General features: G+C 43.2%; 1 pseudogene; it reads left to right on the forward strand.

Annotated features, from left to right (window-relative positions):
• The first annotated feature begins 680 nt into the window (after nt 1-680).
• The window catches only part of LOC123743529 (methyltransferase-like protein 22), a 35,836-nt pseudogene continuing 22,713 nt past the window's right edge, over nt 681-13,803 (forward strand).

A 13,803-nucleotide genomic window follows, 5' to 3' on the forward strand; every position in this document is an offset into this window, starting at 1 on the left:
CAAACAGCAAGCAATGCAGGTGTAGAAGCACGGTGGCTAGGAAAAACTCCCTAGAAAGGCCAGAACCTAGGAGGGAACCTAGAGAGGAACCAGGCTATGAGGGGTGGCCAGTCCTCTTCTGGCTGTGCCGGGTGGAGATTATAACAGAACATGGCCAAGATGTTCAAATGTTCATAGATGACCAGCAGGGTCAAATAACAATAATCACAGTGGTTGTCGAGGGTGCAAAAGGTCAGCACCTCAGGAGTAAATGTCAGTTGGCTTTTCATAGCCGATCATTCAGAGTATCTCTACCGCTCCTGCCATCTCTAGAGAGTTGAAAATAGCAGGTCTGAGACAGGTAGCACGTCCGGTGAACAGGTCAGGGTTCCATAGCCGCAGGCAGAACAGTTGAAACTGGAGCAGCAGCACGGCCAGGTGGACTGGGGACAGCAAGGAGTCATCATGCCAGGTAGTCCTGAGGCATGGTCCTAGGGCTCAGGTCCTCCGAGAGAGAGAAAGAGAGAAAGAGAGAATTAGAGAGAGCATAAATTTCCCATCCCTGTTCCAGACTAACTATTGTACATGTTATCCCTGTCCAGACAGAGTCTGAGATAGGGACATGACTAACTAACTATTATACATGTTATCCCTGTCCAGACAGAGTCTGAGATAGGGACATGACTAACTAACTATTGTACATGTTATCCAGGCCCAGACAAAGACTCCCTGAGAGGGACAGAGACATGGTCTACCCCATCATCCTCAGCCAGGCAAGAAGAGAGGAAGAGGAAGAGGATGAAGAGGAGTGTCCTAGAGACATCATCAGGATAGGTGAGAAGAGAACAGGACTGGTTTCTACCTCTGACTGACCCTGGTCACTTATTTTGTTTTTAGTCCAATGTAATTCCTGAAGAGCTGAGTGAAGACAGGTCTGAGAGGCAGAAGTATGTGTTATAACTGTGCTTATGTGTGTTATAACTGTGCTTATGTGTGTTATAACTGTGCTTATGTGTGTTATAACTGTGCTTATGTGTGTTATAACTGTGTTTATGTGTGTTATAGCTGTTTGTGTGTGTGTGTGTGCTATAACTGTTTGTGTGTGTGGTATAACTGTGTTTGTGTGTATTAGAGGTCGACCGATTATGATTTTTCAATGCCGATACCGATTATTGGAAGGCCCCGAAAAAAGTCGTTACCGATTAATCGGCCGATTTATTTATTTATAATCATGATAATTACAACAATACTGAATGAACACTTATTTTAACTTAATATAATACATCAATAAAATCAATTTAGCCTCAAATAAATAATGAAACATGTTCAATTTGTTTTAAATAATGCAAAACAAAGTGTTGGAGAAGAAAGTAAAAGTGCAATATGTGCCATGTAAAAAAGCTAAGGTTTAAGTTCCTTGCTCAGAACATGGGAACATATGAAAGCTGGTGGTTCCTTTTAACATGAGTCTTCAATATTCCCAGGTAAGTTTTAGGTTGTAGTTATTATAGGAATTATAGGACTATTTCTCTCTATACGATTTGTATTTCATATACCTTTGACTATTGGATGTTTTTATAGGCACTTTAGTGTTGCCAGTGTAACAGTATAGCTTCCGTCCCTCTCCTCGCTCCTACCTGGGCTTGAACCAGGAACACATCAACAACAGCCACCCTCGAAGCAGCGTTACCCATGCAGGGCAAGGGGAAACAACTACTTCAAGTCTCAGAGTGAGTGACGTTTGAAACGCTATTAGCGCGCACCCCGCTAACTAGCTAGCCATTTCACATCGGTTACACCAGCCTAATCTTGGGAGTTGACAGGCTTGAAGGGGTGGGTATAATTTGTGGAACGTTCCAACAGGAATCTGTTCCAAAAAACGTAAAGTAAAAGGTTGCCAACCAACAACGCATACAAAGTAGCAACGCATACAAACCTAGCTAACTTGCTGCCGAATAGGCATGAACTCACCACGTAGCTTATTCTTAATGTTTGTCTATAGGCAACCAGAGTGAGGACAGACATTTTTCGGAATAAACGTGATGTGTGAAAAACGCAATGAAATAGACCACTCACTACCCGGTATCTTATTCTGCCGCTATACAACTTTGTATGCGTTGTTTTTTGGCAACCTTGTTATTTACGAAGTTTTTGGAATAGATTCCTGTTGGAACCTTCCACAAATTATACCCACCCAGGTTGAAGTCATAAACAGCTTGAAACACAGCGAAGAGCTGCTGGCAAAACGCGCAAAAGTGCTGTCTGAATGAATGCTTACGAGTTATGTTATGTCAATGTTATGTCATAATTACGTAAAATTCGGGCAAATTAGTTCGCAACGAGCCAGGCGGCCCAAACTGTTGCATATACCCTGACTCTGCGTGCAATGAACGCTAGAGATGTGACACAATTTCATGTTAGCAGGCAATATTAACTAAATATGTAGGTTAAAAAATATATACTTGTTTGTTGATTTTAAAGAAAGGCATTGATGTTTATGGTTAGGTACATTGGTGCAACGACAGTGCTTTTTTCGCAAATGCGCTTGTTAAATCAACACCCGTTTGGCGAAATAGGCTATGATTCAATGATAAATTAACAGGCACCGCATCGATTATATGCAACGCAGGACACGTTAGATAACTACACATGGTTGATGATATTACTAGTTTAACTAGTGATTATGTTAAGATTGATAGTTTTTTATAAGATAAGTTTAATGCTAGCTAGCAACTTACCTTGGCTTCTTGCTGCCCTCGCTTAACAGGTAGTCAGCCTGCCATGCAGGCTCCTCGTGCGTTGGATTGCATTAGTAACCGGAAGGTTGCAAAAACAAATCCCTGATTCCCCCCCGAACAAGGCAGTTAACCCCGTTCCTAGGCCGTCATTGAAAATAAGAATGTGTTCTTAATCTGACTTGTCTAGTTAAATAAAGGTGTTAAAAAATATATATATAAAAAAATGTCCCCATTTAAAAAAAAAAAAATTTAATCGGCAAATCTGTGGCCAAAAATACCGATTACCGATTGTTATGAAAACTTGAAATCGGCCCTAATTACCGTAACTTCCGGACTATTAAGCGCACCTGAATATAAGCCACACCCACTGAATTTAAAACAAATTATTATTTTGAACATAAATAAGCCGCACATGTCTATAAGCCGCAGGTGCCTACCGGTACATTGAAACAAATTAACTTTACACAGGCTTTAACGAAACACGGCTTGTAACAAAAATAAATAGGCTTTAACGAAACACGGCTTGTAACAAAAATAAATAGGCTTTAACGAAACACAGCTTGTAACAAAACATTTAAAATTAGCAGTAAGCTTTAGTTGTCTTTTTGCACTGAGTCAATTCCTCACGCTGCTGTTTCCAACGTCTTATCATTGACTCATTAAGACCAAGCTCCCGAGCAGCAGCTTTCCTTTTCCAACAGCCAGATGAATCGCCTTCAACTTGAATGCTGCGTCATATTCATTTCTCCGTGTCTTTGCCATGATGAGGGTGACAAAATGACTACCGTAATCAGAATGATGGGAAGTTTGAGAGCGCTCGATTTAATCTAAACAGTAAACAAAAAAGTTGTTTGACCTTAACCCGTTCGGCAATTTCATTGGTCTAATGAAAGCTTCATGCCGCCAAAAAATTGAGCACGTCACAGAATGTGTTTTTTAGGAGAAAAAAATCCATATATTAGCCGCGTCATTGTTTACGCCGCGAGGTTCAAATCCTGGGAAAAAAGTTGCGGCTTATAGTCCAGAATTTACGGTAATCGGCCATTCCGATTAATCGGTTGACCTCTAGTGTGTATGGTATAACTGTGTTTGTGTGTGTGTGGTATAACTGTGTGTGTTTGTGGTATAACTGTGTTTGTGTGTATGGTATAACTGTGTTTGTGTTATAACTGTGTTTGTGTCTGTGGTTTAACTGTGTTTGTGTTATAACTGTGTTTGTGTGTGTGGTTTAACTGTGTTTGTGTTATAACTGTTTAAATCCAACATGTCTTTAACAGAACACACTATGGCCACACCTTTAGAAGATGTTGGCAAACAGGTGAGTGTCTCTCTCTCTCTGCCTTTCTCTCTCTCTCGCTCTCTCTCTCGCTCTCCCTCGCTCTCTCTCTCTCTCTCTCCCTCTCTCGCTACCTTATTTTTCCTTCCTCTCATATATAATGTACAGAGCCTTCAGAAAGTATTCATACCCCTTGACTTATTCCACATATTGTTGTGTGACAGCTTGAATTCAAAATTGATTTATTTTCTCACCCATCGAGACACAATACCCCATAATGACAGTGAAAACATGTTTTTTTACATTTTTGCACAATTATTGAAAAAGATGTAGAGAAATAACATAAGTATTCACGCCTAGATTTTCAACATTTGCTCATTATTCTTAAAAAATATATATTTAAGCTCTGTCAAATTGGTTGTTGATCATTGCTAGATGACCATTTTCAGGTCTTGCCATAGATTTTCAAGAAGATTTAGGTCAAAACTGTAACTCGGCCACTCCGGAACATTCACTGACTTCTTGGTAAGCAACTCCAGTGTAAATTTGGCCTTGTGTTTTTGGTTACTGTCCTGCTGAAAGGTGAATTCATCTCCTAGTGTCTGGTAGAAAGCAGACTGAACCAGGCTTTCCTCTAGGATTTTGCATGTACTTAGCTCTATTTTCTTTTTTATCCTGAAAAACTCCCCGGTCCTTAATTATTACAAGCATACCCATAACATGATGCAGCCCCCACTATGCTTGAAAATATGGAGAGTGGTCAGTAATGTATTGATTTTGCCCCAAACATAACACTTTGTATTCAGGACAAAAAGTTAATTGCTTTGCCAAATTCTTTGCAGTATTTCTTTAGTGGCTTGTTGCAAACAGGATGTATGTTTTGGAATATTTTTATTCTGTTCATGTTTCCTTCTTTTCACTCTGAAAATTAGGTTAGTATTGTGAAGTAACTACAATGTTGTTGATCCATCTTCAGTTTTCTCCTATCACAGCCATTAAACTCTGTAACTGCTTTAATGTCACCATTGGCCTCATGGTGAAATCCTTGAGTGGTTTCCTACCTCTCCGGCAACTGAGTTGGGAAGGACGCCTGTATCTTTGAAGTGGCTGGGTGTATTGATACACCATCCAAAGTGTAATTAATAACTTCATCATGTTCAAGGGGATATTCTATGTCTATCAATAGGAGCCCTTCTTAACGAGGCATTGGTAAACCTCCCTGGTCTTTGTGGTTGAATCTGTGCTTGTAATTCACTACTCGACTCGGGGACCTTACAGATAATTGTGTATGTGGGGTACAGAGATGAGGTGGTCATTCAAAAATAATGTTAACCACTATTATTACACACAGACTGAGTCCATGTAACTTGTTAAGCACATTTTTACTCCTGAACTTATTTAGGCGTTTCCAGCTTTTCATATTATAATTTTGTGTTAAAAAAAATAAAAACATAATTCCGCTTTGACATAATGGGGTGTTGTGTTTAGGCCAGTGACACAAAATCTAAATGTAATCCATTTTAGATTCAGGCTGTAACACAACACAATGTGGTAAAAGTCAAGGTGTGTGAATACTTTCTGAAGGCACTGTATGGTTCCTTTACTAGGTCTGGCGAGGTGCATTCCTATTGGCTGATTTAATCCTCTCTCAGCAAACTACATTCAGAGGAGCCACCGTCTTGGAGTTGGGGGCGGGGACTGGGCTGACCAGCGTAGTCATGGCAACGGTGGCCAAAACAGTGTACTGCACAGGTAAGGTACCATCAGGTAAACCAGGGTTCTTCACCCCTGGGATCCTCATTTATACATTTTGTTGCGTAAATGCCACACTAAATAGCTGCGTGCGCCATTTCTGAGAAGAATCGGTAACTCCTCCTGGACAATGACGCCCTATATTATTGTATTTCTATCTGCTATAGCCTAGGCTCTGAGATTCATTAGGCTGTGATGTTGTACTCCTGTCGCAAAGCAATACTGTAGCCTGTACTATACTTTTACATAAGTTACCGGTCTATTTACTGTGTTGGAAGAATGCTTTTTTTTTTTTATCAGTAATTTATGCTGTATTTGGAACAAAGGACTGTGACAGTTTCTGAAAGAGAAAACAATGTCAAATTGTTGTGGACCTGTCAGCAGAACATTTGAATTCAACAATGTTTTACATCTACAGTGCCTTCGGAAAGTGTTCAGACCCCTTGACTTTTTCCACATTTTGTTACAGCCTTAATCTAAAATTGTTAAAATTGTTAAAATTGTTTGGGTTTTTTCCTCATCAATGTACACACAATACCCCATAATGACAAAGTGAAAATGGGTTTTTAGAAATTTTTGCAAATTTGTAAAAAAAAAACTGAAATACCACAAATAGGACTATCTTCTGTATATCACCCCTACCTTGTCACAACACAACTGATTGGCTCAAACGCATTAAGAAGGAAAGAAATTCCACAAATTAGCTTTTAACAAGGCACACCTGTTCATTAAAATGCATTCAATGGGACTATCTCATGAAGCTGGTTGAGAGAATGCCAAGAGTGTGCAAAGCTGTCATCAAGGCAAAGGGTGGCTACTTTGAAGAATACAAAATATATTTTGATTTGTTTAACACTTTTTTTTGTTGCTTACTACATGATTCCATATGTGTTATTTCATAGTTTTGATGTTGTCACTATTATTTTATAATGTAGAAAATGGTAAAAAGAAAGAAAACCCTTGAATGAGTTGGTGTGTTCAAACTGTTGTCTGGTACTGTACTAGGTTACTAGGTTGGAATAAGAGATACACATATTCATTTGTTGTATTGCTAATTTGGGAATATGAATCCATCACAGCCAGGAAAGGTGAGAAATGTCTTCTGCAATGGTTATGAACATAATATGAATAGAAAATAGATTCCTGTTTAATTATTTTAGATTCCAGAAATGTAACAGATTTACTCTCTAATGTCAAATCTTGTTAATGTTTCCCTTTTTTTAATTAATCATATCCCCCACGTATTCATCATGTCCCTCACGTATTTATCATGTCCCCCACGTATTCATCATGTCCCCCACGTATTCATCATATCCCCCACGTATTCATCATGTCCCCCACGTATTCATCATATCCCCCACGTATTCATCATGTCCCCCACGTATTCATCATGTCCCCCACGTATTCATCATATCCCCCACGTATTCATTACATTTACATTTAAGTCATTTAGCAGACGCTCTTATCCAGAGCGACTTACAAATTGGTGGATTCACCTTATGATATCCAGTGGAACAACCACTTTACAATAGTGCATCTAAATCTTTAGGGGGGGGGGGGTTAGAAGGATTACTTTATCCTATCCTAGGTATTCCTTAAAGAGGTGGGGTTTCAGGTGTCTCCGGAAGGTGGTGATTGACTCCGCTGTCCTTGCGTCGTGAGGGAGCTTGTTCCACCATTGGGGTGCCAGAGCAGCGAACAGTTTTGACTGGGCTGAGCGGGAACTGTGCTTCCTCAGAGATAGGGAGGCGAGCAGGCCAGAGGTGGATGAACGCAGTGCCCTTGTTTGGGTGTAGGGCCTGATCAGAGCCTGAAGGTACGGAGGTGCCGTTCCCTTCACAGCTCCGTAGGCAAGCACCATGGTCTTGTAGCGGATGCGAGCTTCAACAGGAAGCCAGTGGAGAGAGCGGAGGAGCGGGGTGACGTGAGAGAACTTGGGAAGGTTGAACACCAGACGGGCTGCAGCGTTCTGGATGAGTTGTAGGGGTTTAATGGCACAGGCAGGGAGCCCAGCCAACAGCGAGTTGCAGTAATCCAGACGGGAGATGACAAGTGCCTGGATTAGGACCTGCGCCGCTTCCTGTGTGAGGCAGGGTCGTACTCTGCGAATGTTGTAGAGCATGAACCTACAGGATCGGGTCACCGCCTTGATGTTAGTAGAGAACGACAGGGTGTTGTCCAGGGTCACTCCAAGGTTCTTAGCACTCTGGGAGGAGGACACAATGGAGTTGTCAACCGTGATGGCGAGATCATGGAATGGGCAGTCCTTCCCCGGGAGGAAGAGCAGCTCCGTCTTGCCGAGGTTCAGCTTGAGGTGGTGATCCGTCATCCACACTGATATGTCTGCCAGACATGCAGAGATGCAATTCACCACCTGGTTATCAGAAGGGGGAAAGGAGAAGATTAATTGTGTGTCATCTGCATAGCAATGGTAGGAGAGACCATGTGAGGATATGACGGAGCCAAGTGACTTGGTGTATAGCGAGAATAGGAGAGGGCCTAGAACAGAGCCCTGGGGGACACCAGTGGTGAGAGCACGTGGTGCGGAGACAGATTCTCGCCACGCCACCTGGTAGGAGCGACCTGTCAGGTAGGACGCAATCCAAGCGTGGGCCGCGCCGGAGATGCCCAACTCGGAGAGGGTGGAGAGGAGGATCTGATGGTTCACCGTATCAAAGGCAGCAGATAGGTCTAGGAGGATGAGAGCAGAGGAGAGAGAGTTAGCTTTAGCAGTGCGGAGAGCCTCCGTGACACAGAGAAGAGCAGTCTCAGTTGAATGACCAGTCTTGAAACCTGACTGATTTGGATCGAGAAGGTCATTCTGAGAGAGATAGCAGGAGAGCTGGCCAAGGACGGCACGTTCAAGAGTTTTGGAGAGAAAAGAAAGAAGGGATACTGGTCTGTAGTTGTTGACATCGGAGGGATCGAGTGTAGGTTTTTTCAGAAGGGGTGCAACTCTCGCTCTCTTGAAGACGGAAGGGACGTAGCCAGCGGTCAAGGATGAGTTGATGAGCAAGGTGAGGTAAGGGAGAAGGTCTCCGGAAATGGTCTGGAGAAGAGAGGAGGGGATAGGGTCAAGCGGACAGGTTGTTGGGCGGCCGGCCGTCACAAGACGCGAGATTTCATCTGGAGAGAGAGGGGAGAAAGAGGTCAAAGCACAGGGTAGGGCAGTGTGAGCAGGACCAGCGGTGTCGTTTGACTTAGCAAACGAGGATCGGATGTCGTCAACCTTCTTTTCAAAATGGTTGACGAAGTCATCCGCAGAGAGGGAGGAGGGGGGGGGGGGGAGGGGGAGGAGGATCAGGAGGGAGGAGAAGGTGGCAAAGAGCTTCCTAGGGTTAGAGGCAGATGCTTGGAATTTAGAGTGGTAGAAAGTGGCTTTAGCAGCAGAGACAGAAGAGGAAAATGTAGAGAGGAGGGAGTGAAAGGATGCCAGGTCCGCAGGGAGGCGAGTTTTCCTCCATTTCCGCTCGGCTGCCCGGAGCCCTGTTCTGTGAGCTCGCAATGAGTCGTCGAGCCATGGAGCAGGAGGGAGGAACGAGCCGGCCTGGAGGATAGGGGACATAGAGAATCAAAGGATGCAGAAAGGGAGGAGAGGAGGGTTGAGGAGGCAGAATCAGGGGATAGGTTGGAGAAGGTTTGAGCAGAGGGAAGAGATGATAGGATGGAAGAGGAGAGAGTGGCGGGAGAGAGAGAGCGAAGGTTGGGACGGCGCAATACCATCCGAGTAGGGGCAGAGTGAGAAGTGTTGGATGAGAGCGAGAGGGAAAAGGATACAAGGTAGTGGTCGGAGACTTGGAGGGGAGTTGCAATGAGATTAGTGGACGAACAGCATCTAGTAAAGATGAGGTCAAGCGTATTGCCTGCCTTGTGAGTAGGGGGGGAAGGTGAGAGGGTGAGGTCAAAAGAGGAGAGGAGTGGAAAGAAGGAGGCAGAGAGGAATGAGTCAAAGGTAGACGTGGGGAGGTTAAAGTCACCCAGAACTGTGAGAGGTGAGCCATCCTCAGGAAAGGAACTTATCAATACGTCAAGCTCATTGATGAACTCTCCAAGGGAACCTGGAGGGCGATAAATGATAAGGATGTTAACCTCTATGGGCTAGGTGGGACGCTAGCGTGCCACCCGTGGTGCACTCCATCAACAGCAGGTGCATTTCAAGAGCGGCAAATTTGAATCCAAATAAATGTCAAAATTCAAATTTTTCAAAAATACAACTATTTTACACCATTTGAAAGATAAACATCTCCTTAATCTAACCACGTTTTACGATTTCAAAAAGGTTTTACGGCGAAAGCATAAATTTAGAGTATGTTAGGACAGTACATTTACAAGAGTTGTGTGTAATGTTTTGTCAAGTCAAAGACAGGGTCACCAAAACCATAAAACCAGCTAAAATGATGCACTAACCTTTTACAATCTCCATCAGATGACACTCCTAGGACAGTATGTTAGACAATGCATGCATTTTTAGTTCTATCAAGTTCATATTTATATCCAAAAACAGCGTTTTACTATGGCATTGATGTTGAGGAAATCGTTTCCCTCCAATAACCGGCAGTCAAGTCAGCGTCACAAATTAAATAATTAAAATTAGAAAACATTGGTAAAATATTATATTGTCATTTAAAGAATTATAGATTTACATCTCTTGAACGCAATCAACTTGCCAGATTTAAAAATAACCTTACTGGGAAATCACACTTTGCAATAATCTGAGCACTGCGCCCAGAAAAATACGCGTTGCGATACAGACTAGACGTCATGTTGGGGAGATCTAAAATCGAAAATACTATGTAAATAATCCATTACCTTTGATTCTCTTCATCAGATGTCACTTCCAGGTATCACAGGTCCATAACGAATGTAGTTTTGTTCAAAAAAGCTCATCATTTATGTCCAAAAATCTCCGTCTTGTTAGCATATGATCTAAGCCAGCCGGACTTCTCGTCATGAACGAGGGGAAAAAATATATTTCCGTTCGTTCAAACATGTCAAACGTTGTATAGCATAAATCATTAGGGCCTTTTTTAACCAGAACATGAATAATATTCAAGGTGGACGAATGCATACTCTTTTATAACGTATTGGAACGAGGGTACCCAACATGAACTCGCGCGCCAGGTGTCTAATGGGACATCATCGTTCCATGGCTCTTGTTCGGTCAGATCTCCCTCCAGAAGACTCAAAACACTTTGTAAAGGCTGGTGACATCTAGTGGAAGCAATAGGAAGTGCCAAAATATTCCTCAGCCCCTGTGTTTTTCAATGGGATAGGTTTAAAGTCAATACAACACATCAGGTATCCACTTCCTGTCAGAAAATGTCTCAGGGTTTTGCCTGCCAAATGAGTTCTGTTATACTCACAGACACCATTCAAACAGTTTTAGAAACTTTAGAGTGTTTTCTATCCATATATAATAAGTATATGCATATTCTAGTTACTGGGTAGGATTAGTAACCAGATTAAATCGGGTACATTTTTTTTATCCAGACGTGCAAATGCTGCCCCCTAGCCCTAACAGGTTAAGCTTGAAAGGGCTGGTAACTGTGACAGCATGGAATTCAAATGAGGAGATAGACAGATGGGTCAGGGGAGAAAGAGAGAATGTCCACTTGGGAGAGATGAGGATTCCAGTGCCACCACCCCGCTGGCCAGATGCTCTCGGGGTATGCGAGAACACGTGGGCAGACGAGGAGAGAGCAGTAGGAGTAGCAGTGTTATCTGTGGTAATCCATGTTTCCGTCAGTGCCAAGAAGTCGAGGTGCTGGAGTGTAGCATAGGCTGAGATGAACTCTGCCTTGTTGGCCGCAGACCGGCAGTTCCAGAGGCTGCCGGAGACCTGGAACTCCACGTGGGTCGTGCGCGCTGGGACCACCAGGTTAGAGTGGCAGCGGCCACGCGGTGTGATGCGTTTGTGTGGCCTGTGCAGAGGGGAGAGAACAGGGATAGACAGACACATAGTTGACAGGCTACAGAAGAGGCTACGCTAATGCAAAGGAGATTGGAATGACAAGTGGACTACACTTCTCGAATGTTCAGGAAGTTAAGCTTACGTTGCAAAAATGTTATTGACTAAAATGACGAAGATGATACAGTACTGCTGGCTGGTGAAGTAGGCTAGCTAGCAGTGGCTGCGTTGTTGACTTTGTTTGAACGTGTAGCTGGCTAGGTAACCTCGATAGTTTCAGTACTACACCTTATCATGATACAAAAGCAACTATGGCGTCGCGGGGGACGAAAAATAGCTGGCTATCTAACCTCGATAATTACTCTAAACTACACAGTTATCAAACTATGACAAAGTCAACTAACACTGCACTAGTCAAATCGTTCCGTTGTAGTGTATTAGTTAGTTTCTACAGTGCTGCTAGTCAGTAAAGGTTGGCTAGCTAGCAGTGGGTTTGATGATGACTAGGTGTGTTGACTAAGTCTGGACAACGGCGTCGCGGCACGGCTGGCTAGCTAACCTCGATAAATTACTCTAAACTACACAATTATCAAACTATGACAAAGACAACTAACACTGCACTAGTCAAATTGTTCCGTTGTAGTGTATTAGTTTCTACAGTGCTGCTAGTCAGTAAATGTTGGCTAGCTAGCAGTGGGTTTGATGATGACTAGGTGTGTTGACTAAGTCTGGACAACGGCGGCACGGCTGGCTAGCTAACCTCGATAAATTACTCTAAACTACACAATTATCTTAGATACAAATACAGCAAAGACAGCTATGTAGCTAGCTAGCACTACACTAATCAAGTCGTTCCGTTGTAATGTAATAGTTTCTACAGTGCTGCTAGTCGGTAGAAGTTGGCTAGTTGGCTAGCTAGCAGTGTTGACTAAGTTAGGAGGACGAAAACAGCTGGCTGGCTAGCTAACCTCGATAATTACTCGATAATTACTCTAAACTACACAATTATCTTTGATACAAAGACAGCTATGTAGCTAGCTAAGAAATAATTGCTCAGATCAAACAAATCAAACCGTTGTAATGTAATGAAATGTAATATTACCTGTGGAGCGAAGCGAAGTGCGACTACCCCCTCCAAACCCGGAAGTCATCATGTCCCCCACGTATTCATCATGTCCCTCACGTATTCATCATGTCCCCCACATATTCATCATGTCCCCCACATATTCATCATGTCCCCCACGTATGGTCCTGGTCCTGGAGAGCTACTGGGGTTGCAGGCTTCTGTTCCAGCCCTGCACTGTTTGGAAATGAGGCCCCTGGTCCTGGAGAGATACTGGGGTTTTGCAGGCTTCTGTTCCAGCCCTGCACTGTTTGTAAATGAGTCCCCTGGACCTGGAGAGATACTGGGGTTGCAGGCTTCTGTTCCAGCCCAGCACTGTTTATAAATGAGGCCCCTGGTCCTGGTCCAATTCAACAGACAGCAATGTAACTTGAATTGAGAGCATCTTGTTGCTCACCTTGTAGCTCTCCTTGCCCAGATAGTCTGGCCCAGTCTGAAGAGTACTATCCTAGGTAGAAAATCTCACTTCTGAATAATCCCTTGGCATGATGTGATAAGAAATCGTACCTTTTTTAAATAATTGCACCGTATTTCTCAATTTAACAATTTTAAGCATGGCTGCTGTTGCAGGCCCATTTCACCTTCTCATAATAGGCTAATTTCCCCTTCTCATAATAAAGCTGCTGGAATTCTATTGCTCTCAATCATAGTAATGGTACACACACTCACTCACTCATAGGTTAGCTAACTAAGGATGTTGGGCACTGCACTGATAAACAGCATGTAACTTTTCACTTATTTGGGATAGTTTGACAGCTTGCTGATGCAGTGACGTTCCCAGCAGTCAGTCCGGACTTCAGCTTGTTTCCAAAGCACCAATCACGACATTGTAACGTTGGGTCAGGTAAAAGCACAGCGCAGCAGCAGACTCATTAATGTACTGACTCAAGGCAGAGCAGGCTGTTCGCTGCTGTCGCTTGCCTTTCTCTGACATTTTTCCAACTTAACGACGATGACGTGCAGAGCGCTTTATATCTGTGGCAAATCATTTCTCCTACTAACATGACAGCATTGTTGCGTTAGGTAT

The sequence above is a fragment of the Salmo salar genome, chromosome ssa06 (assembly GCF_905237065.1).
Source record: "Salmo salar chromosome ssa06, Ssal_v3.1, whole genome shotgun sequence".
NCBI lineage: Eukaryota > Metazoa > Chordata > Actinopteri > Salmoniformes > Salmonidae > Salmo > Salmo salar.